The sequence below is a fragment of the Talpa occidentalis genome, unplaced genomic scaffold, assembly GCF_014898055.3.
Source record: "Talpa occidentalis isolate TD23 unplaced genomic scaffold, MPIMG_talOcc4v2.1 talOcc4.16, whole genome shotgun sequence".
NCBI classification, from domain to species: domain Eukaryota; kingdom Metazoa; phylum Chordata; class Mammalia; order Eulipotyphla; family Talpidae; genus Talpa; species Talpa occidentalis.
Genome location: NW_023601653.1, coordinates 18,093,176 through 18,118,807, shown reverse-complemented (window position 1 = coordinate 18,118,807; position 25,632 = coordinate 18,093,176). Strand labels below are relative to the sequence as shown.

The window sequence follows — 25,632 nt, the reverse complement described above, 5'->3', positions numbered from 1 at the left end:
GGAGCATTACAAGGAACCTGTAAATATGTACTCACATGGAAAAGGGCACTTTGCAGGTGGGATTAAGCCAAGGATCTTAAGAAAGGGAACACATCCTGGATTACCTGGGCGTGCCCCAGTGCCATCACGAGAGATCTGTAAAGGAGGCAGGGCAGTCGGAGCCAGAGAAGGAGATGTGATGACAGAAACATAGGTTGGAATGGTGTCAGGAAGGGACCCAAGGGTGTGGCAGCCTGTGGATTCAGAAGGCAGAGAGAGCAGATCCTCCCTAAAACCTCCAGAAGGAACAGATTTACCAACATTGACTGTAGCCCAGTGAGGCTGATTTTGGACTTCCGACCTCCAGATCTGCAAACACAGGCACATCTATGTTGTCGTAAGCCATTAAGTTGTGGTTGTTTATTACAGTAGCCCTGAGAGGTAATGCAGCTGTCGTGTAGCTGATTTCACTTTCTGAGGCTTGGTTTTCCCATCTCTAAAATGCAGCTATGTATTGATTGATTGATACCAATTTGTTGTGTCAGACACTCACAGGAACCAAGCCCTGTATTTCCCTTAGGAGTAACAGCTCAGGAGTGACTAATTCAGGATTCACAATAACTTTATAGAATAAAACTACCATGAATAACGAGAGTTGGCTCTACAAGAGAGGAGAGTCAAAAAGTAGTCTCAGAAAAAGACTTGAGTTGGGGAGAGACATACTTTAGGATAATCAAATGGCCTTCTAGAGTCCCTAGGCCTTCCATCCAGTGAGTTTACTAAAGCAAAGTAACCCTTTCAAGTAGACAGGGTGGTGGTTTTCAACTAGGATTTGCTCTGAACAAGCAGCCCCCCCAGTGAGGAGGATGGGTAGGGAGAGGCACAAGATATCAATAAGGGGGGCCTCCCAGGTGGCACAGTGGTTGAGCGCTGGGTTGCGAAGCTGCCCGCGGCCTCTGCGGCGCCGGTTCGATCCCCGGCTGCTCCCCGGCCACCGGAGGAGGGTCCCACATGGCGCGCAGACCTCTCCTGCCGCCCGCTGCTCCCCTCAGCAGTGTACTTCGGCCCTTCTGCCTGCTCTGCTCCCCGCTCTGACTCTGGTGAATTCTCTCACCCTCCCACGATTCTGACTGTACCCAGTGCATGTATAAACCAAAACAAAACAAACAAACAAACAGATAAATAAGACATGCCTCTAGAAAATTAAAAAAAAAAAAGATATCAATAAGGGGACATTGAAACCGAGGTGTGGGAAGACGAGGTCTGGTTTTGTTGTACTCTCTCTACTTTGTGCAATTTATCAAGCTAAACGAGTGCTTTTTCTGGTAGCTCACAGAATCTCAGATTTTATATCCCCGCCTCTTCTAATGATGCCAAACTTTGTTTTGACCCCTACTTTAAACAGTACCTTTAGCCTTTACTCTGCCTACACCTGGATCAAGGAGGAAGTTAATTCTAGACAACTGAGACTTGGCATTACACAGTAATCTCTTTTTTATTAGCTCATCTCAGCAGTGGAAAGCATGGGAAAAAGCTATAAAAACATTGCAAATAGAGAAACATTGCAACGAAGCACATATCATGTAAGAAACACTAAGAACATTTCCCTTCTCACTCTCCTTATTTATTAGAAAAACAAGATTTTTCTAAGTACTCCCGAGGTGAACTCAAATAAAAATAAAGGCCATTTTGTTTTAAATGGTGTTGTGTGCATTTTGAAGATAGGGACAGGGCTTGCTTCCCAGAGGAGAACAACAAAGTCTTCTGAGGCTAGTTATAGTGATGAAGTTACAGTGAAGTTGTGATATTGGCGGAAACTGACACCTGATATATTTTCATCTCACAAGAGGTGGATGCTTTCTGTTGGCAAGTGTAGGAAACCGTACTCACCTGACCCCAGTGATGTATGATTTATGATTATTCAGAATCCCTGGGCCAAAACTCTGAATAAAATCTTCTCTTCAGTTGACCGGGTAAACACATCCCATTTAGTCAATAAAATATCCCTTTTTGAAGGTAGATTGTAAATTTAACAAATTGGTGACGCTAAAGAAACTTTTGATTTCTTTTTTAACAAGTAGACTTTATTTCATTTTTTATAGTACTTTAGGGTTACAGAAAATTGAGCAAAAAGCACAAAGAGGTCCCAGAACCGCCACATCCACCCTTCACACACAATGCCCCCTATTATCATCTTGCATGTCCACATGGTTCCTGTGGCTTTAGAAGACATAAAGTCATAGTAAGAAAGCTGACCATTTATAGAGGCAACTCCAGGCCACAACACTCTTGCATGTTTTAACTGCTGAGAGAAGGGCTGAGGCTCAGAGAGGCCAGTACCCTGCTTCAGTTGGCACAGCTATTAAGTGCAAAGAAAAGACAGGAACTCAGGTCTTCTGATTTTTTTTCAGTTATGCAAATACTTTTTTTAAAAGTGCTATTTTAGCACCACATCTTCCACAAATTCAGTTTTATATTTCTAAACACAGGGTTAAGATGTGAAGTGCTAGTACGTCTACTGAGAAACTGACAAGGAGAACAAGATAACACTTGCTCAGATGCTCAGAGGGTGAGGGGGTGCTAGTACTAATTTGTCTTCTGAGCGAGGGTATTTAGGTGTCACAATTCCTGCTAATTTAGCTGTTTATGCAGTTTTGGGAGGGAAGGAACCATGTCTGTCTTGCTCAGTAATGATGTTGCTTTCATTTGCCTAAAATATAATAGTGTTCAAATCACAGTTATTAAGCAAATGAGTGGTAGGTTGGTATATTACTCATGATTCTCGAGAGGAATGAAACCAATAGATGTATATGGTACCATCTGTCTACTTATCAATCTATCATCTCTCCAGAAGACTGAGACTTTGAGGGATGGGCACTAGTGATTATGAAGGCTGAGAAATCCCATGAATCTGCCCTCTGCAATCTGGAGAACCAGGAAAGCTGGTGAGACATTTCCAGCCTAAACCTGATGGCCAGAGAACCAGGAGGCGAGCGGTATACATCCCTGGCCAGCCCACAGGCCTGAGAACCAGGAGCACCAGTGCTCAAGAGCAGTAAAGACATGTCCCAGTTTGGGTAGAGAGCACATTCACCTTTCCTCAGCCTTTTTGTTCTATCTCAGCCTTTAATAGATTGGAAGGTGCCCCTCTGGTGAGGATGACCTTGATTCCAGTTTTCTGATGACTTTGTGAAACCACCTGCCACATCGGGCTGCTTTCCTTTCAGAACTCTTGTGTGTGAAGGAATAAAGCCTTGGGTATTCAAATCATTATCTTGGGGGACCTCTCTTAGAAGACTGTCAACCAAATACAGTTTCTCACTGATAGAGCATCAGAGAATGATGCATACAAGAGAGTCATAAATCAGGGCAGGAACCAAAATCACATAGTGCACCTAGGCCTGGAGATCAGAAACCCTCTTTCTAGTCCTTGCTACGCTAGCTTTATCTGATCCATGAACTTAAGTAACCTGATGTCATCTCTATTTACACAAGACTTTTTCATGAAAAATTAAAAATAGAACTTTCTCCAACAGAGTTATTATAGCAAAATAACATACAAAGACAAAGTCCTTTGAGACAGTGAGACTATTCCTCGTTGTTATAGTTAGTCGCAGTAGCGCTGCGCTGTGGAATAATCCTTCTGTTATTCCATTGCTGCTGAATGGTTTCAATTCTAGACTCCCAGGTTCCCGGCAGTGGTGTTGACTTTAAAAATGAAACCATGAACAGTGGCTAGCAGAGCTAGAATCATTTAACTTAAAATAGAAAATGGGAGTAAAACAGACATTTAAAGGTTTTCAAATTACCAGGTAGTTACAAAAAGTGTCATCTGTTTCCTATAACTTCCAAAGACAGAGAATCATGACTAAGAAAATAAGAGCTTCCTAGCTGGGTACTGTGATATTGATCTATAATTAAATATATTTATGTATATAATTGGTCTTCATCCTGCTCCTGGTACAAAACTCCCAAATCCCTAGAAATTTCCAAAGTTGAAAGAAACAGAGTAAGGGTGTTTTCTGAGATGTGAATGAGATGACGTTAGGAAAGCAGCAAAGAGAGGGGCTGGTTGGGTGAAGCAATTATTTGTCACAGGATTGGAACTTATAGACCCACTCCACCCCTGACCTCCAGGGAAGGGAGAAGGCCTGGAGTTTGAGTTCAGTGACCAATGATTCAGTCAGTCATGCCTATGTCCAGAACATTCCTTAAAGAACCAAAGGACTGAGTTCTAGCTTCTGAGATGGTGAACACGAGGGAGTGAAGCATCCAAAGAGGCATGGAGTTCTGCTTCCCTGCCCACCTGTCTTGTTCTGAGCATCTCTTCCAGCAACCATTCCTGAGTTACACCCTCTTGTAATAAACCAGTAATCTTGCAAAGGAAAAAAAGTGCCTCTAAAATCTGTCATAGTACTTCTGTAGAGACAGTTAAAATAGAATCAACGCGCCTGTCTGCCAACGTTGCAATAAATGCTGCTACCAAGAGATGGGGTAATGAGACACCTTTTTTTTTTTAAAGATTTATTTATACATACAAGAACTGGGGCACAGGCCAGAGTTTTGGGGGGTGAGAGGATTCACCAGAGACAGAGTGGGGAACAGAACAGACAGAATGACTGAAATACACTGCTGAGGGGAGCAGCAGGAGAGTCAGGAGAGGTCTGCTGCACCATGTGGCTTACTCCCTGGCCGGGGATCAAACTTGTGCTCTAGTGGCTGTGGTGAGCTTCATAGGTTGCGTCTTAACCCCTTGCGCCACCAGGGAGGCCCTAATGAGGCACCTTTATAACAGACTATGGAACTCTGCGGTCCTGTTTTCCTGCATCCTGGGATTTCAGCGGCAACCTGGCCAAATGAAAATGTGGTGCCCAAGAGCTGCATCCTGAACATGCCACAGACGGAGAAAGAAGAGTGAGGGAAACGTTCTTCTTGTCCTTTCCCATAATCAGTGGCCACGGTCAAGTCACGGCATCACCATTTAAAAGGCAAAGTCCACAGTCAACCCCCTGTTGATTCTGCCTTTGGACTACCTAGTTGAGCAACCTAAGCCTCACTTTCTCTGCTGTAAATAAGGACAATTCTTGTCGCTGAAGCAGCTGACCCTTTGCAGTGTAGGTACAGTCAGCACCTGCACCACCAGGCCCTCTCGGCCACCCATGGAATGCGAGTAAAAGGGACTGTCTCTGTCAAGGTTGTCCAAGAAGTGCATGTGCAGTATTTGATTTCTCAGGTGTGGCCCCACAAGTTCTCCCACCACCCCGGCACCCCTGAACTATCTCCCCACCGTCCCTTGTGCTCTTCCCTCCTGTTTTGACCCCTGTCCCTCCTGCTCCCCTGCTGGATGCCTTAGGTCTGTGGTCAGCCTACAAGTTTTGTTTTCCCCCACCCCGACCCTTTGTTTGGTTTCTCTATATTCCATATGTAAGTACAAAAATTAACAACAATGCAAGATGAAAATGCATACACTGTGCAAAAATGAAAAATGATGTAAAAAATATATAAAATGGAAAAAATGGGGCCTCCCTGGTGGCACAGGGGGTTAAGCACCGCACTGTGAAGCAATCTGCAGCCTCTACAGCATGAGTTCAATCCCCGGCCTGCCAGGGAGCTACCCACGTGGTGCAGCAGACCTCTCCTGATTTGCCTGCTGCTCCCCTCAGCAATGTATTTCAATCGACCTGCCTGTTCTGTTCCCCACTCTTATCTCTGGTGAATCCTCTCACCCCCCGCACCTCTGGCCTGTAGCCCAGGTCTTGTATGCATAAATAAATAAATCTTTATAAATAAATGAATTTTTAAAAATCATAATAAAAAAATTAACAGCGATGTAAGTAAATTAATTAACAAATCAATGATAGTGAAAAGAAAAAAAAAAACAACTCCTCATGAAGGGTGAAATCAGTTGGGCTATCATGTTATATAACATTTCAGGGGAATCTGAAAGGACCCCAGTGCCTCTGACATATACACTACCATTTTCAGAGATGATGTAATTACAAAGTATGTGAATAGGTACACATTTATAGACAAAATAAAAAGCTTTTATCTCTCCTTAAAAAAAAAAATGGGTGTTTACACCAGTGAGAATGGCACATATTAAAAAAACTAGCAACAACAAATGTTGGTGAGGTTGTGGAGAAAAAGGAACTCTTCTGCACTGTTGGTGGGAGTGCAAACTGGTCCAACCACTATGGAGAGCTGTGTGGAGATTTCTGGACCTACTAAACATAGAGCTTCCATAGGATCCAGCAATTCCACTCCGAGGTATTTACCCAAAGGACACAGAAACATCAATTCCAAAGAGCACCTGCACCCCTATGTTTATAGCAGCACTGTTTACAATAGCTAAGCTTTGGAAACAGCCCAAATGCCCAAAAATAGATGACTGGATCAAGAAGATGTGGTACATATATACCATGGAATATTACTCAGCATTCAAAAAAGATAAACACATGCAATTTGCAGCAACATGGATGACACTGGAAGGGATCATGCTCAGCGAAATAAGCCAGAAAGAAAAAGAAAAATACTGGATGGTCTCACTCATAGCAGGAATCTAGAAAACTTAAATAAGGGACCAGGAAAATGAATAACTATAAGAAAGAAAAAATCAAAATCAACAAACAACTATGAACCAGAGACACTCTATGGGGGGTGGGGGGCGGGAGGGGAGGGATTGGGGTCAGAATGGGGGGGTTGCAGTTGTATGGGGAATATAAAAATAAAATTTATTATTTAAAAAAAAAGTGGGTGTAACTCCCTCATTCATTCTTTCCCCAACCTGCAGCTGAAAGAAAAGAATTTTGAAGTCCTAGAAGGCAGAAGCGTAGATGGAAGAAACCTATTTTTCCACATTACATGGAGTTTGCCCACCCGACGTGACTCAGAATGAACTGAAGTAAGTAAAAATCAACTTTTTGCTATGTGAAAACAGAGATTTGGGGATTTGTTAAAACAGCTATTGTTAACCCAAACTTACACAATTATAAATCCCTACTTTAAAGTTGTTGGGAGATTAAGGTGATATCTGCCTGAAGTTTTAGATCTTAAAACTTTCCAATGTCTTCCCTTTCCAATGTCTCCCCTCATGAAGCAACCCAAAATGAACACCATCAACATAAGGGCAATGCCCCTGTGTTTCTCAAGATGTTGTTAAAGAATATGTAAATGCAGTTGAAAGACAAACCCCTACCCGCTCTTAAAATCTGATATATAGAAATTCTGGAGTCACTGTTGCTTAGCAACCTAGCATGTAATTAGCACTTACAATTATTAGCTATTAACAAAGAGAAGGGATAGAATTTTTTATGAAAGCAATGGTAGAAATCAATAGCTATTGAATGCATACTTTATTTAATTCTAACCATAAACAATCTGAGGAATAGAGATTATTATCCCCATTTTATAGATAAAACTTTCAAAAAGATTAACTTGTGGAATTAGTAAGTGGTAGATTTGGATTTGAGTCCAGGTCTGTACAACCCCAAAGTCTGTGTCTTTCCCTCTCTTCTCTATAATGGGTTCCAGGGTTCCCCCTCCGAGCCTAAGGGCCCCCAGGCACTGGAAGTAATTTAATCACCACAAAGCCACGTCCCTTGATTATTTTTTAAATGCACTTAAAATCAACAGGCCACACAGAAAGTAGGTGATCCCCAGTGGGAAGGATTGCTTTCCTTAAGCTATGATTTATACAGGTCACCCCCACTGAGACAGCTTTCAAATGTCTCTTAATTTCACCCTTTACCCATATCTTAAATTGGCACGTCATGGAAGGAAAGGACCAGAAACCCTATAAGGGGAGAGGTAGGAGGTCTGGTGAATTTTTGCTTCCAAATTCAAAATAACTCCCTCAGAGGCCCCTTTAACTCTGTGTTGCCACAAGAGCCAAAGTTTCTGCTGTGAGGCGTCTGTGCACAGGAGGGTGACTAGACAGGACCATGCCAGCTCAGCAAAGCGGAAAGAAACAGAAGGCACAGGTGCACCACGTCACTCCTGGGAGAAGGGACAGGGCTGCTCAGGCCCTGAAAGCACCTGTCTCAGGGAGGCCCAGAGTAGCAGACGGGACAGACAGGCCTGGGCTGTGCTCACAGCACCTGGGAGAGCTTAGGGGGCCAAAGCACCGCCTCCCACTCAGAGGAGGGGACCATGTTTTCTCCAGAGCAGAATGGCCCTGACTAAGGCCACAGAGCATTCCTAATGCAGGGTCCAGGCCTTCTAAGCCCCCCAGCCTGCTAGACTGCATAGCCTCGCTTGCACACCTCTAATCTTATTCTTTCACACCAACACCAGGCTGGGGAAACAAGGACAGTGTCACTAATGCTTATACGCTGCACTTCATGGATTCCCCCACCACACTGGGATCTGAGGGTGCTAGTGAATCCTGTTTCTCTCCTCCTCTGGATTTGAACCCATGGAGAGATAATATATAAGAATCGAAGCTCACAGGTGTGGCATTTTGCTGGGAAGCTTGGTTTGAAGACTTGATGCGGGTCTGAGAAAGACAGTGTCTTCTCTCCCTCTCTCCACCCACCTGAAATCACGCGCTGGTCACAGGGCAAGCCGCAGTGGCACACTCCCCCGAGGGATGTGGCAGAGCAGCAGGGAGAAGAATGGCATCCCCCATGAGTGGGCAGAAAGGACCTTCCAGGTGCCCCTCCTTGTTTTCCTCAGGGAGTCTAGAAAGAAGGGTGGGACTGTTCCTCCAGTAATATCCCCTAAGGCTAAGGCAGGAGCCCTGCTTTCCTTCCCAGAAGACTGCTCAGGCGAAGGGAAAAGGTCCCCTTCATTCCCAATGGACCACGCCATCTCCATCTCCAGCCGCCCGGGTCTCCTTTTCCTGCACCACAAAGCAGACGGGCTCTGCAGGTTGGCTGAAGAGCTGGGCCACGCGAGCATCTGTTGATCCAAATGGCCTCTGTCAGTCGCCCCCAGCCAGCATCCGGTGGCGGCTTTTCTGTGTCTCTCCCTGAAAGCATTATGCAGCCTTAAGTAAGGGTTGACATTTTGAAGTATGGCTTCTCCTGAATTTACTGCGTTTTCTGTTCTTGGAGGTAATAGATGAGCTGCTCTGCCTTTTTCCGCTGCAGACACTGCTGTGGTCGCCATAGCTCCAGAAGGCATTAGCAGATTAGGCAGGGTGAAAATTACAGCGTCCTGGGCTCCGCATGCTCTCCTGACGCCAGTGGTGTTTTCCAATCTGCTAGCATTTCACAAACAAAACATTATTTTAATTACTTTTGGCTGTACTGATGGGTCCTATTTTTCTCTGCCTTTACGCCTCCTTGGCCCCAAAGCCGTGTGCATCATCTTCCCTTAGTTCCAGTGAGCCCTGCGGGAGGCTGAGAAAAGCTTCCTTCCTGTGCCTTCCTGAGACCTTGGGGCTTAAGAAATTTGTCCCTGCCTAGAGTTACCCTGATGGGCTTGTTGTGGGGTCTGGAGAGTCTGAAATTTCTAGAGCAGCTTGACTTACAGGTTTAGTCAAGCTGATCTTCAGCCCACTGTAAATGATCTCTAACTTAAAACACTTGCATATTTTCAACTGCCCAGTTGCCCAAGCAGGGTGGAATGTTCCAGAAGAAGCCATATAAGTACAGAGGTTTAATGGGGGAGGGGGGGGGTGTGGCTGGCCTGCTTGTGCAATGGCTGTTTTCTTGACAGTCCAGATTGCTGCAGGGGAATCAAGGAGAGCCAACGAGAATTGTAGGCAAACATCCTTAGGCTGAAAAATAGTGATGGTATCTTGAATTTGTCTCATTTCCAGAAACTCCATAGAACAAAAGGGTGTTTTACATATATGTGATTTCCATTACACAGATTTTTTTAATGAGAAAATATTCATGAGCCTCTAAATCATGCCCTCAGCCCACCCAGATTCAGGCTATCACCGTCTCTCACCTGGATTGACCTCAGTTCTTTCTTCCTGCCCTGGACCCACAGCCCTCCCTCCTGGGGCTGCCAGCATCAGTCTCTTAGCCCACTTTTAATCATGTCTGTCTCCTGGTTAAAACTGATTGGAGACGCCCCTTGTTGAATGGAGGACTGAGCCTCAGGATTGCTCTGGAGCCCATCCTGACATAGTCCTGACTTGACTTTCTCAGCTTTTCATGCTCCGCAGCACCGAGCCTCTGCTCAGTCTGACTGAAACACACGTGTTCTCCAAACACACACCATGCCACCTCGCCCTCTCCTTCCTGGATGGCCTCCATCCCCTTCTCCCGTCAGAATCCTGCCCATCATCATTGGCCAACCCTAAATGCCACCTTCTTCCAAAAGCCTCCTTTGTCGTTCTAGGCAAACACTCTTTCTTTGGGTGTTGATATGGACACTCTGTCCTCTGTTCTGTTCATTTGTGTGCTGGTCTTGAGCTTTTCTTTGAAGGCAGCTCTCTGTCCGATATCCCCTGCAGCATCTAGCAAGTGTCTAATACTTAGCAGTTGCTCAATGAATGGTAATGAAAGCAATTTGGATTTAGAGTAAATCCATTTCATCAATCGACATCATCACACACTGAACTGCTACCTTCCCAGATATTTCTTATTCTGTGAGCAGAAGCAATAATACCTATTTCCAAATGACATCAAGATAGAAAACTTGTGCTCTTTGATTTTGAGAATAGTTATTTTCATCTGCTTTTGGGAAGCCTAGAAGATGTGGTGGGAGGACAGGACTGAGATAGGGTCTCGCACCTTATGGGAATTTCAGGGACTTTGAAGCTGGGTTTAAACCTCTCTCCATAATTGACTGCTGTGTGACCTTGAGCAAGTTCCTCATCTCTGAACCTCAATTTTTCATGCTTAAAATAGGAACAACACCAGTTACTCTATAGGTTTATTTGTGAGAATTAATTAAAAAATTTCTGTTAAGCACTACTAACTCAGTGCCTACTACATAATTGGTGTAAATCATAGTTGACATTATCATTCTTATCCTAGTAATAGATCAGTTTCCAAAGTCATCCTTATCCTATCCAGGTTTTACTTTAGAATCAAATATTGAGATTTAACAAGTGCATGTTGCGTGCGTACTGCTGACTATGTGCTACTGAATGCATGCAGTGGGGTTGAGATGGTGATCCAAACATCAAGTTTATAGTCCAGGGTATTTACACAAGAGTGATTATTGGGCTGTGTTGTAGACAGGTGTTTGAGTAATAAAAGGCAAGGGAGATTTACTCAGATCAAAGTGAGATACAGTATAAATATGTCAGGGGGAAGCCCCTGATGCTCAGGGCCCAGTTCTCCCAAAGCTGTGCACAGACTGGAACATTTACACTTGACCTTGGAGGTGAGCTGACTTCATGGGCCCAACCCTCTGCAGCTCCCAGCCCTTTACAACCCCCCTCCTGCTCTTTGAAGGACCCTGTCTTGGCTTAAGGCTCTACTTTCAGAGACTTGAAATTCGTCATAGCTGAAGAGTTGTTAATAGGCTCCATATTTCACTTTGCACTGGATCCTACAAGTTATGTAGCCTGCAGTCCTGCTTGTAACAACTTGAAGGACTATGCTTAAGTCATGCTGTGTCCCTGGTGCCTGACACATCACATGCTCATAAATATTTTCCAGAAAGAATAAATACCCTCTCCACAATCCTGTGGGTGACAAATGCTTGTCCACTGACTTTTAAAGTTTTACTTTTAAAACTTACAAAATTTGGTACATTTGTACCTTAAGCTTAGGGAGTTCCTGATGGAAACTGTACCAGCTGTGCTCAGGGGAATCCGTGGTACTGTCTGTGCTAAGACTTGGCTGGCGGCTCATTCACTGGAGCGTGTGGCTGCATCAGGGAGCAAGCAAAGGGTATTGGCCATTTTCCAACCCCCTGTCCCACTGTGGAGAGTGAGACTTTGGAGGCAGGGTCTGGGTGGGAGGTGAAGCTGTCTCACTAACATTTTGGGAATCACGCCTCCCTGCTCTGCATGCTCAGCAGATAGTTAGACATTCACATCCAAAGCTCAGAAGAGAAAACTAATTTGGAAATAGATTTAGATGGATGGCACCTGTAGTTGTAAAAGGAAATGAAAAATCTTGGGGAAAGTATGTGGAATTTTAAGAGAAGACAAACCTGATCTAGGAAACACGGACTTTTCAGGGTGAGCAGCAGAAGAAAAACAGGAAAAGGTGTGATGGGACCAAGGGAGAAACATCACCCAGGAGAGGTAGAATCTTTCAAGAATGAGGTCAACCACCCACCAGGAATCTACTGGTGAGAAAAAGCCCCACTGTGAATCCAGCTGGAGAAGCAGCCCCTGGCCCGTCTTGATACCCAGGCAAAGGCTTCCTGGTTTTCGAATAGGCGTGACTTTGAGCGAGGCGGGGAGGGCGAGAGGAAGAAGGCAGTGCTAGAGGTATAGGACTTGGACTTGGTGGGTTCCCTGATGAAGACTTGTTACAGGGCATACCCTGATATAAAATGGGGTTTCCTGACTGTGGGTCCTCACCTGCATGCTTAAAGGGGACTTATTAATGCTAAAGTGCAGACACACACAAAAGGTTGATAAAAGGTTTATTTACAAGGGAAGGGGGAATGGGAAATGAATAACTCAGGGAGAAAAAGAGGGAGATAAATTCGTAAATGCATCCTACCCGTTCCTGGAATCCCAATGACCCGCCGAGCTGGCAAAAACCTAGCATGCCTCGTGGCCAAGAGGGCAACACACCCCACACACACAGGGCCAGTTAAATACCCAAACCCAGAGCCTAGTTGCTTAACTCCGCCCTCAGGTCCTCGTAACCTTCCCTTTGGGGATCATGGGATTTGTAGTTCCCAGTGTCATGGGGGTGGAGTCCACAAAGCCTATATGGAGTTTGCCCAGGACATCCTTCACCCCTATCAGACTCACCTCAATGAAGTTCCTAAAGCCTTGTTGGAATTGACCACTTGCCAACATTGGAGGAGAAAATACGCCAAACTGAGGGGCCAGCAAGGGGAACACCCTGGGAACTGCTGGGCTGTTGGCGGCATGCAGGGAAGTCAGGAGCGATGAAGCTGGAGAGGACACAGGGTGAGGTGACAGCAGGGCTAAACAGTCTTGTTAAGGAGCTGGCATTTTCTTTCAAGGTAACAGGGATCTGCCAAGACATTTTAAGCAGAAGGATGATCATGACCAGATTTACATTTTGGACTGATCACCCTGGCAACAGAGAAGGGGCTGTTGCGTTAATGCAAGGTGAGAAATCATGACGTGTGGATGTGACTAACCACGGATGGCTCTGTCCTAAATCACATTGGGCGCCAAATCTGTTACAGGGCAGGGAGAGGGGCAGCCCAGACCCCGCAAACCTGCCTGCTCTAAATAGGTTCTGCCATCCGCTGCATCAACACAAAACATATGAGACTTTCATGGGAAGGAACTTTAATACAATTAGGAAACAATACAGGAAAGACAATATAGTTTTTAAATCAAGTTACCCATCCCCTCGTGGGTAAAAGTCCACCCAAGCAGGATTGGCCCAGAGCTAGGCCCCAAAGCCTACCACATGTCTAAAGCATCTTCCAGTGGGGACCCACAGAAAAGGAGCAGAAATAACCGGACATGTGTGGAGGGAAAAGAGCAAAATCAAAATTAAGACAAAACCTGCCATTGTTATCATCCCCATGCTTTTTTTTTTTTTTTTTTTTTTTTTTTTTGTGGGACCCTCGCCGGTGGCCGGGGATTGAACTGGAGCTGCAGAGGCTGTGGGCAGCCTCGCCACCCAGCGCTCAACCACTGCGCCACCAGGGGAGGCCCTTCCCCATGCTTTTTTTACCCACATCTGTTTTAACCAGTCCACGACCAAAAGGCAAGCGCAGTTTCTTCACATGTCTCTCGGCTCCATGTGCCTCCTCCAGGTCTCCTTCTGGCTCCATCCTGCTTCCTTCCTTCCTCAGTCTCCTCTGCAGCTTCTTTTTTCTCTGCTCAGCTCCACCCTCCCTTGGGTGGGGCAGGAAACCTGGAACCTCCCCCTTTCCTGGGCACCACCCTGCTACAGGTGGATTTGTGATATATTAAGGAAAAGAATTGGCAGGACAGTTTACATTTACTGACAAAATAAAGAAGTTCACACTCTAAGTCAGGCTTGATGGCGAAGACTGCTCGTAACAGAATTGCCAGTTTTTAGCTGGACATGTGGCTCCACAAGATAAACACCAAGCATCCCTCCTTCCTTGCAACTAGAAGGGTCCTGTGGCTGAGCTCTGTGCATGAATGCTTAGGCAAGAATTACAAGGGGATGGGTCTTATTCTGGGAACCTTCCTTCTGTATTATCTACCACCCTCCTTTACTCACTTCTTTAATTCTTTCCTCTTCCTACTGAATGTGATGGCTGGAATTAGAGCAACCTGGGGACCTTAGGAATGGAGGTCAAACATAGGGAAACAAGACAGAAGTCCCTGGGCCCCTGGGGCCTTCTCCAAGCAGAACTTCCCTATCAGGCCTGGAATGCCTGCCTCCAGGCTTTCAGACAAGCTTTTTTCTATTGGGTGTCTTTACCTTTTAAACTAATTAACTGGACCTGATCCCAACAAAGCTCTCATTTCCAGCTGATTCTAAAGCCCCAGTGCTCTGAAAGACAAGAGGTCTTACCACCCCCCATTCTTTAGCAAATTCCTCCTTCTGTCCCTAATGCCTTTTTTGTATCCTTGGCTCTGCACACCTTGCCTAGTAGGTGCTCAATAAACACAAAGAGGCAGAGGAGGCAGCACTCAGAGCTGTCTGGTTTTCAGGCTTTGTCAGTCAACAGGCCTCAGAGGCAAATTGTAATGTGCATTTCATTATACAAAATAGTGAATGGCTTGCCTGGGGGCACTCAGCCCCAGAGCAGGGAGGTGCAGGAAGGAGACTCCAGCAAGACTGCTCTGGAAGCCTCACCTGGGGACAGGCAGCCTTGAAAATGGCTCAATATTTGGCTCAATATTTGGGGGTGGGGGGGAGTGCAGAGGAAGGGGGGGTGGTAGTGATTTGTATCCGTTTGCATCAGCAAGAGGATGAAAGACAGCATCAGGGTGAATTTGAAGGTGGAAGAAAGTTGCAGTTGGGATTCAGGTGAGGGCTTGGACTCATTCCCTGTTGCACCCCGCCCCAGCAGCCTGTGTTTCCCCCTTCTTACACACATCCTTTAATTACAACAGCAATTATAGTTGGTATGCCTCCCCAGCTAGAGTATTAGCTCTTCCCCTGGTGGAGTATTAGCTCCACCCAAATCAGTAACCAAGTATGATTTGGTCACCCTGGCACCCATAAGGCACTCAATAAAATGTGGGTTGAAAATTAAGTGAATGAAGGAGACTCACAAATAGAATTGGTCAAGCTTTACATGGACAAAAACCCTTTGCAAGTGTTAAAGAAAATTACTGTAGTGACAGATATGAGATTATTCACGTTATAGGTGAGGCCTGGCAGGAATCTCCATCCTGAACCAGTTCTCTTAGTTGGAATTCCAGCCAGCCAGGTAACCTGTAACCTTGACCCTCCAGGAAATGCAAATGAATTTCAATATTCACTTAAGAAAATAAATATGATCATAAGATCAGAGGAAACAGGACATTCAAAGGTGGTGGCCCAGGGTTGAACAGAAGTGACTTTGAAATTATTCCCAGGACAGGTCCTTGGCTCCAGGCAGGGGGTGGGTTGGGGGGGCATTGAGAGGCCTAGACTGGACTAGGCAGGGGTTTGCTGGGTAGGAGCGGGCGTGGGGGAAGCGCGCCCTCTGCTGGAGGTGAAGGAAAGAGTCTTCCCTCAGTCCTGAATCTGCGGGACAGATGTCTTCTTCGAGCCAGAAAAGTGGAGCGAAGACAATCCCAGTCAGACTCGCGTGGAGTGGTGTTCTTCACAAGTATTTTCCAACCCCAGTGCTTCGACCCTGGACTCAAGGAGAAAGACTGCAGATATTGGGCACTGGTCTTAGGAGGCCAGGATGCACCCCCCACTCACCACCCCTCATGTTCAAAGAAAAAGAGATTGCGTGAAGCCATAGAAAATGGTAGGTCCTAATAGATCTGCAGGACCCTCTTATTACCCTGTCAGTTTCTCCTTCCCGGGCTGGGGATGCCCTGGCTGGATCTCCAGGTAGGAAATGGAGTTGAATCCTGAATTGACCTGAGCACCTAGAACTGGTCTTGCGGGCCACTCTGCAGAGCAGCCTTTTGCTCTGGACCACCCTTTTATCCAGACCACCCTTTTGACAGAGAGTCCTGACTTACCTTGCCTCCCTGCAGCTGACCTGGCTTGACTGGCTTGGGGGTAAGAAGGGGTGCACCCCGCCAGGGGACTGAGACCCAGCAGTTCCTGGCTTGACACGTCCCCACCCTGGTCCTTATCTACAAAATAGAGAGACTGAATTAGGGGGTCGGGTGGCCCCCCCAACTACGCGTCCTTTGATTAGACCCAGACTGTGTCCGTGGACGGAATTGAAACTGACGGTTTGGAGCGAGACCCAGAAGGAAACAATGGGTGTGGCCCTCCTGATCAGCTTCCTTCTCTAGAAAGGTGTAAATGACTTTCTAAGGACCTGGGTCTCTTTATTGGATCGGGAGTGACACCTAGTGGCGCATCCGCCTCACCAGCTCTACAAGCTGGTTGTCAGTGGGAAATCAGAAGGGCCTCCAGCCTCCCTTTGGTTCTGCACGGAAGACTTGGAGGCCTTGTAAGCTGAGGTTGGTTTCCTGGGACTTTCTGGAAACACTTTCTGGCCTCCATCAAGGCCTTTCTCATGCTGTGCATGCAACTCTAATTAAACCACTTCTGTCTGGAGGGCTGGCTTGGCACATCCCTCACACAGGGAGGCACACCTGTACTGAGCTGCCTGCTGTGCATGCTGGAGAGGCTAAAGGGCTGAGGACTGGTTCCTGCCCAATCCTCAAAGGGGCAGGGGGTGGGGGGACATGGAGCAGTCAAAAAATACAGTACCCATTGGACAAATGTGTGTTGAATGCTATGGGGCCTGGGGGGATGGTGGGGCTGACTCTGTCTAGAGGCATGAAGGTTGACAATAAGCCCGAGCTAATTTTGAAAACAGTAGGTGCGATAGCCAGCATTATAATGTCACCCACGAGGTTCCCAGCTCCCATTACACACACCTTCTCGCAGTTATTCAATCAGACACACTGCCACAAGAGATTTTTCAGTTGTAATTAATATCCCTAATCAGCTGACCTTAAAAATGTGGAAATTTATCCTGGGTGGCCCTGAGCCAGTCAGGTGAGCCTTTGAAAGCAACTGTACTTTTTCTCTGGCAAAAGAGACTGAAAGCAGGAATACATGTATCATGGCTGAGATTCTCCTTTGCTAGTTTTTGAGATAAAGAGGGCAGTGGCAAGGAACGCGGGTGGGCTTTGTGGACTGAGAGAAACCCCTGGTGAGAGAAAGCAAAGAAACAGGAGGCTGAATTCTACTGACAGCCCATGAGCTGGAAGGGAACCCTGAGTCCGTGTGAGACCACAGCTCCTCAACACCCTGATTTTAGCTTGGTGGGAATCTGGGCAGAGACCCAGCCACGCTGTCCTCAGCAAGTGGTAGTTTGCTGTACAGCCATGGGAACAAACACATACAGTGATTTGAGGAGAGGAACAGCATGGACAAAGGCTCAGAGGCATAAAGTAGCCTTACCGTGTTCTCTCAGTGGTAAAACGTGGCTCTTTAACCACAGTAAAACAAAGTTGTTCTTTAGAGGGACAGAGGTGCGTGGAGGGTTCAGAAAGCCGTCAGGTGTGTTAAGTGTTCTAAAAATGATTAAGGGTTGTAGTGATTCCTCGTGTGGAGAACGGGCTGGAATAAGGAGGCTGCGGGGTATGGTTTCTTGCGGAGTGGAGACTACCTGCCTTGAGATCATCTAGGGGACTTGTTAAAAGTGCAGACATCCGAGTCCTCTCTGGAGTCCTGAGTAACTCTCTGGGATGGGACATGAGGACCTGCCCTCTGAAGAGACTTTCCAGGTGATCTTTGGGAGAATCACTGAGAGGGAGATAAGAAGAGACAGCCAGACCATGGTTATGGTCGGGGAAGAGGGAGTGGCAGGGTCACTGGCATGAGAACAGAGAAGGGGTGGCAGGCTTTATTTGCAAAGTGATCTACAGGACCAGATGACTGATCACATGGGGTGGTGAAAAAGAGGGGGCATGGTGGAGAAGGAGCTGGAACCATTTTGAGGAGCTAGGTGGGGTATATGGCAAATGAGTTAAAAACCAGGCTTTTTTACAATGCCCGGCCGCCAGGAGCATCTATGACACACACCTGCGGTCTTGCACGTGCACCTGTAATTACGGACACCTGGGCCCGGAGAGCCTGGGGCGCACGTGTATGTAAATGAGCACCTGTGGGAGGGGATAGCAGGGCAGCGTCACTCTGAAGCTGGAGGACAGGGAGAGGCGACAGCAAGAGAAGTACAGAGAGGGAAAGCCGGTCTGTCCCCTAATTCAGCATTGAAGGCCTGTAAAAATCTACCAAAGGCACCAAAATTATCTTTCCATCTGTGAGAATGGACAATGAACCTACCTGGCCAGGAATGGCTGCAAAACATGGGGGTGTTTATGTTGACTGAGACGGGGTCCCGAGAGCCCAGGGGTCTGTGGGACATCAGGTAGGCAGCCCCGGAGCCAGAGGAAAGACGTTTAGATGATTGTTTGGCACTGGGAATATAATTGTGAGTGTCCACGAGTCCAAGAAGCTATGGAATGATGCCCGCAGGGTGAAAAGATGGTCAAGAGCAGAACTTCAGATGGACCAAGGGAATGCAAACTGATGCAGCCGCTCTGGAAAGCAGTATGAAGTTTTAAAAGAGTTAAAACAAAAATAGAAATCGCGTGTGACCCAGCAGTGCCACGCCTAGGTATGTAGCTGAAGAAGATGAAAACGCTAATTTGAAAACCTATCTGCAGCCCTGTGTTCACAGCAGCATGGTTCACGATGGCCAGGACGGGGGACACCTGGAGGCCCGTGATATTGTGTGTGTGGAGTGTGTGCTCCGTGGAAGGCCGCTCAGCTGCCAGAAAGGATGAACTCTTGCCTTTTGCGACGACATACTTGGAATTTGAGGTAATTCTAAGCAAAACTAGTCAGAAAGTGAAAAATAATTAACGGGGATGCTTTCTCACATATGTGAGGTATAAATAACCGAAGCAAATGAACTAGCAAATAACAAAAATAACTCTAGACTCTGTGAAAAATATGGCAGTCACCAAAGCAGGGAAGGGAGCCAGTTTGATGGTGAGGTGACATTAGACTTTGGTGTGGAGTGGTGGGGCCTGTGCATACGGGTGAGAAGTGTACTCCTGAAATGTGTATAGTGCTGCAGGACAATGGTCAATCAGTAAAATTTTATTGAAGTTTTTTTTTTTTTTTTTTAACGTACCAGTGTTGAGGGGCAGGGTCTAGGTGACTGAGAAAGAGCCAAGTACGTGGGGAGGGGTCCAAGGTGGGGCAGGTCACCATATCCCCAGCTTTGGAGGAAGCCAGTGAAGAAAGCCTGGATGCATCCCTGAGCCACAACTGCCAGCAGCTCAGCGGTAGATCAGTGAGGCTGAGTTCAGTGGGGTGAGGAAGGCGGAGGCCAGGCTGCAGCCAGGGAATGAATGGGCGACAAGGAAGTGGAGATTGTTCTTCAGGATCACAGCTGGGAAGAAAAGGAGAGAAATAGGACAGGACCTGGAGATGTGCCTGTTAGGTTGTTTGTCCCCCTGCTAGATGTCAGCTCCCAGGCGCAAGGGCTTGTATTCTCAGTATGCACCGCATGCCTGCACCGGCACCGGGTACACAGTAAGCACATGATACATGTTTGTGGAGTGGCTGCATTGTTGTTGTTGTTGCTGTTAATAGTGGGGTGGTACAGGAGAAGGTAAAGAGCAGTTGGCCTGTGACGAGTGGAGTAGGGTAGGGTAAGGAAGATGTTTCCTTGGACAGGACACTCCTAAGTGGATTTACCCACTAGAAGCTACAAGAATGTACAAGGGTCCCCATTCTCTATGTCCAGCCTGAGCCAGCCCCCAAACCTGAGCACCTACAGCATGGATAATACCCCAGAAACCACCAGGGTGTTGTTTTCTCTTCTCTTGGAACACCCAAAATAGCACACACTGGTGTATTATAAATTCTTGTGAGGCGAATGCATTGGAACTTTAGAAGGAGCAGCATTAACCTCAATATCTGATCAATCTGTTCTTGAATATGTACCAAGCAGCACTTTATTTCAAAGTGAAGTACAGTGACTAAAGAAAGCTCTTGGGTCATACACTCAAGAGAGGAGAGCAAGGAAACAGAACAGATTCCAGAACCTCCCTGCCTAATTAAAACCCTAGACCCACTGTCTCCTTGGAGAATGTCTCTGTGCCTCAGTTTCCCCATCTTTAAAGTGAGGATTGTAGTAATATGTACCTCATAAGATTGTGATTGGGGAGAGACAGACAGATAAACATATATACTTAGCAAATGTTCATGCATAAATATGTAGTTATAAATATATATTATAATATCTGGCCTATGTCAAGAACTGAAAGGTTGCGTTTTTGTCTTACTCATGGGCTAACAAGTTAACACCCTCTCATCTCTTGTGGCAGATGACACAAGACTAATAGAGGCAGAGGATGGAGGACTAGGTTACTCACATCAGTAGCAATGGTCAGAGTAGCAGCATTTGTGGCAGTTCCCTGAGTCCAGTCCCCACAGAGTGATGCAAAGACAGTAACCACATACACAGGAGCTTGCATTGCAGGAGTGGGACCCTGAGTTAGAGAACCCCAATTTTTTATAATGGGCAGTAAGCATGTCCCAGAAGGAGACCTGATCTCTACCTCCTGAGGCTGTTCACCAACATGTCTTTGAAAAGATAATCTGGAACAAAAAGAATCGGTGCCCTTTGGGATATGCAAAAATGCAAGGGTTTCTTGGAGAATTGTCTCCCCAACAGCATGTGGTAAGAGCTGTTATCATTAATAGTAATAATACTGTGGAAAATGTACCCAAATTACATAAACTTGTTTCTTTTGATCACTAAAATCGATAGAAATTATAAGAAAGCAAACCAAGACATGGGCTAAAGAAAAGTTACAAAGACTAATGGCAAGTCATGGGATTTGAGTTAATGTTCAGTGACTAGATTACAAAATGCATTTCACAAATGGGTTTCCAGGAAAAAAAAAAAAACTGCTTTCAGCAATTGATTATGATATTGGGCAAATGAGTTTGCAATTTCATGCTGAATAATCTATCACTCCCTATCTTAGGAACTCAGGCACTCAATCTTTTTTGACAGGCAGTATATATATTCGACTGCCAGGAAGGAAGGCAGTCGTCAAATTCCTAATTTTTCTCTGTGAAAAATTAACATTAACTCAAATGTAAGATCTAGAGAAACACGTAAGGCCTTAATTACAAAGCACAATCCAAGATTTGTACTAATTAATAAGCTGATGAAAAATTCATTGGAATTCAGAGAAGAATCAAGGAGGAAAAATTGGCCAGTGTTAACACTGAGTTCTGTGAAGTGTTTAAGTCGATCCAAATAGGCAACTACCCCTTTATCCTAATAGTAATAATTGATGCAGAGAATATTTCTTTAAACTTTGTGATTGCTATCAGTTATGTCATATTAGCATGATAGAGATTTTTGAAGGAGGCCAGTTTAGCTACCTGAAACAATGAATTTTTTTTAAGACTTGAGACATCTCTTTGAATCCTGGCTTTGCCATTCACTGTGGCTTCCAGCAACTTCTCTGAGCTGCTTCAGCCTGTCTACCCTTTCAAAATGGGGATAATTGTAATGCAAGAGCTTACAGTGAAGGTGAATAGTGTTTATTGTGAATGATTATACATTTTCTTGCCTTGCAAATTCTTAACCAAACTGGATCAGATGAGTAACTGGATTGAGATGCAGTAAGTGGCTTGCTATCAGTACATCCTGGTGAATAATATAGTACCTAGCCTGAAATGGGGCTCCCCAGCCACTCACCCATTCAGTCCTGGACCCGGGCATGGGGAGAGTGTGTCTGCATAGTGACAGCCCTAGAGAGAGGGCCAGATTGCCTCCTCTGGGAAGAGGAAAGAGTAGTAGCCAGTGAGAAGGTGAGCCTATTTTCTGTCCCTTGTGTAGCGTGTTCTGGCTTCTTGGACATCAGTCGATGCATTTGATTACATCCATCCATCCATGCATGCATCCATGCATGCATCCATCCATGCATCCATGCATCCATCCATCCATGCATCCATCCACCCCACAATTGTTGAGGACATATGACTCATCAAGGGTTCTTGCAAACTGAAAAATGAAACAGACTTTGGTGCTGGTGCCTGCCTTCATGCATCTCCTCATCCTGCAGGCAGATAGACATGTGAGTGAACCCCTGTACAAAACAGTAGGGGTTTGCCCCTCATCCCCAGTAGTGCCAGAGTAATCCCCAGCATGCACACCGAAGCCTATTGCCTGGATTCAATTACACAGTATTCACGTGGCATTCACAAACACTGAGTAGCCACACAGTAACCCTGTGACCTTGGGCTAGTTACTTAAACTCTCTAGGCTCAGTTTCCCTATTGGTAGAATAAGGATAGCAATAGTATGGTGCTATTTGTAAAACACCTACCAAAAATACTGGGCTTGGCTCATCATCATCATATTCATCGTCATCATCATTGTTACTACTATTTACCAGCATCATTTTGCCACATCCCAATACCACTGTTACTGATATTTTCTTTAAATCAACTCCACCAGTTTCCTCAGCAGTGTCAGTGAAATTACAGGTTGAAAGGGCTAGTTGTGTTTACATAATACACATGACAATAAATATGGATTCAGACAGAACCAGAGGGCCTCCCACAAATCGCCACCTCTGCCAACACACCTGCAGAAGCACTTGTGCAGTGTTTGGTCACACGTCCTCTGCCTGCAGAGCTCATAAGCTGCTTGAAGGCAGGCACCATAGTCTGGTTCACTTCTAGTTTGCAGATGGTGTGCAGGGACCCTTGACAGGTCATGCACCTTCAGTCATTGTGTGGGATGCAGGATGGGTGAGTGCACGAGAAATGCATGCATGAAAGAATGAAACTGAATGTATCGACGGCTGTTCAGGAAACCAGATTATTGTACACAAAGGAACGAAAATGACAGGCAAATTAAGAAGCACGGTGCGCTGCCTTCTCTCTGCACCCTAACCCCTGGGGTAACTGGTATCATCTGCACTCCCAATTTCCTCTCTCCCTTTTCAACAAATTAACCTCTCGGCTTATTTGACAGCAAGTTGGAGTGGGTGTTGAGATGGAAGGAATCTTGCAGTTGTCATGAATCAGAAATTGAGGGAGGGACCAGATTTTGGCAATAGCAGGATGCGCTCACTGTTTAAGAAGGGCTCATCCCTTAGGCTTGAAAGGATTGGAAGCTAATAATTTATATTGAAATCCAGCATAGCCCTCCACAAAGTCCTATTGCTTGTCCCCTGCCTTTTGACTGACAGATATGAAAACTAGAAGCTGAATTGAAAACCTAGGGCTATTTAACTAGAGCAGCATTAATTCCTCCATGAGAAACGAAGAAACGAGAGGTTGGGCAGGACCCAGACACCACAAGAAAACAGATGCTGCTGATGAAAGGCCACACCTTTCCCCACAACTGAACTCGCACGGTCTCTCTAGGTTTGAGTTAGCCCTCTCAGCCTCCTGGAACTCAAATTGGCAAAAATAATTTTTTTCCAAGTGAGTGAAAATGCCCTCAAGCTACAGTCATTAGATTTGCTGGACAGCGGCATCATTCTGATGTTATCGGCTCTGTCTTCCTGTTTCTATGAATAATGTATAAGAAAGAGCTATTAGAAATGGATTCTTCCATGGCTGACGATATCGCCACCAGACAGGTCCCTGGATTCTTAGTCATTTCATCTGCAGCGCCAACACACCTCCCTCCTCTCGTCTGGCTACCTCTGCTGCCTGCTGTGCATAGACCGCAGCCTGGGGCAGGCCAAGATGCCCTGTGCACCCCTTACCCCACCGTAGTATGGGGGCTGGGGGGAAAGGGCTGCCTGTCACCTTTCTTCCTTTTCACTGCTGCTCCATGTCGGAGGGGGAAAGTGGTAGCTACTGATGCCAAGTTTGTGGGTTGGGTTCCTCCCCCTGCATAAAAGGGAAAGTCTGTCTTGCCCTGTACCCAGGTGCCTACCCAGAAAGCTCTTCACCTTGGGCACAGGTGAGGTCTGCAAGTGAATCTCTACTTCTGCTTGTTCCTCCTGTCTCTTATACGATGGCATCTATCTTATCTTTACAAAGAAAAACAACTTTCCACCCCAAGCCCTCATCCACTCATCCTACTTCTGTTATCTGTGAGCCGTCCAATGGGGGAGGCAAGCAGTGATCAGAGTTAGAGAAATGAACAGAAAATGTGTCCAAAGAAGAGCATCAGTGGTGAGAGCGTGTGACAGAGGAAGCAGCTGCGTCCGGAATGGCAGTGAAGGATATAGGCTGAGCTAAGAACGGAAAGACATGAGCTGGGAAGTCAGCTAATGGCGTCCAGGCAGCAGCGATGGTCTGGGCGAAGTCCCTGCAGCAAGGATGGGGTGGGGCCGACAATAGAGAAACTAGGAGGCACCCTCGGGGCTGGGGCACCATTTACAAAGAGGAGCTTCACTGCCCCCTTTGACACATGTCCACTTCCTCCTCAACAGAGTCCCTTCCCTTGGAGTCTGACAGTTGCTTGGTTCTAGTTTTCCTCCTGCCTCCTGACTGTTCTACCCACCCAGGAGCTTCCACCATTGCCCCTTAACTCTGGGCATTAGTTTAGAACTTTCCTTTCACTGTGCCCTCTGTCAGGTGCTGTGCCTGCATCTAGAAAGAACACAGTGGGCAAATGGCCATTCATTATTCCGAGTCCCAGTTGAGAACTCAAAAGGATCCTGGAAGTGGCTAAATGAACTACGTTCCACCCACCTGTCAGGGGGTCACTTAGGCATTAAAAGTGAAGTTTTTGAACACTAATTGCTTTGGAAATTTCTCATGCTCTAGCATGAATTAAAAAGCTGAAGACAAAAAAAGTTCATCCAAAAACACGATCTTAATTTCAGGCGGAAAAATGATCATGTAAGAAAAAGACGAACAGCAAATTTATCAAAGTATCAACAGCCTTGTGTCTATGGCTGGAATTATGGGTGGTTTTAGTTTCCATCTTCATACTGCTCCATTCCCTGCCCCCGCCATGTGTTAACTGATTTAATTAATAATTCAAATTAGCTCATGTAATTGAGTAACATTCAAGCATTTACTCCATGCTAGGCCTCACGAGCAATTCAGTGATGAGAGGCACACAGACATGGTCTCTGTCCTGAAGAATGGCCGTTATAAATAAATACTATTTTTTAAAAACAAGATGAAAAAAAGAAACAGACATCCTCACTTACAGGAAACCACTCAAGAAATATTCTCTCCTGCGGGGTCAGCAGGGAGCCCAGTCCAGCAGCATGTCGATATTGCCAACTTAGAGTGCCAGGATGAGCCTTGGTGAATGTCCATTTGTCATTCGCACCCAAGGCAAGATGCTTGGAACAAGTTCTCCTTCCTGTCAGCATCTGTTCCTCTCAAGTGGAAAACCCCTTGCACCATTCACTCTGTAAAATGAAGCCCCACTTCGCTGGATACTGAGAGTCATTTCATTGCAGCCTCCTGTGGGTGCACATCCAAGGAGTTTCTTTCCTTGGAATCAGCC

The 25,632-nt window shown here is 46.0% G+C and overlaps 1 long non-coding RNA gene across 1 annotated transcript in view; it reads left to right on the top strand.

The window, feature by feature from the left end:
- The window catches only part of LOC129145944 (uncharacterized), a 43,130-nt gene extending 24,147 nt beyond the window's left edge, over nt 1–18,983 (top strand). Inside the window, exons 3-4 of the long non-coding RNA XR_008552176.1 lie at nt 6,770–6,880; nt 18,833–18,983. This is a non-coding gene — a long non-coding RNA (uncharacterized LOC129145944). The remainder of the gene's footprint in view (nt 1–6,769; nt 6,881–18,832) is intronic.
- The last annotated feature ends 6,649 nt before the right edge of the window (nt 18,984–25,632 follow it).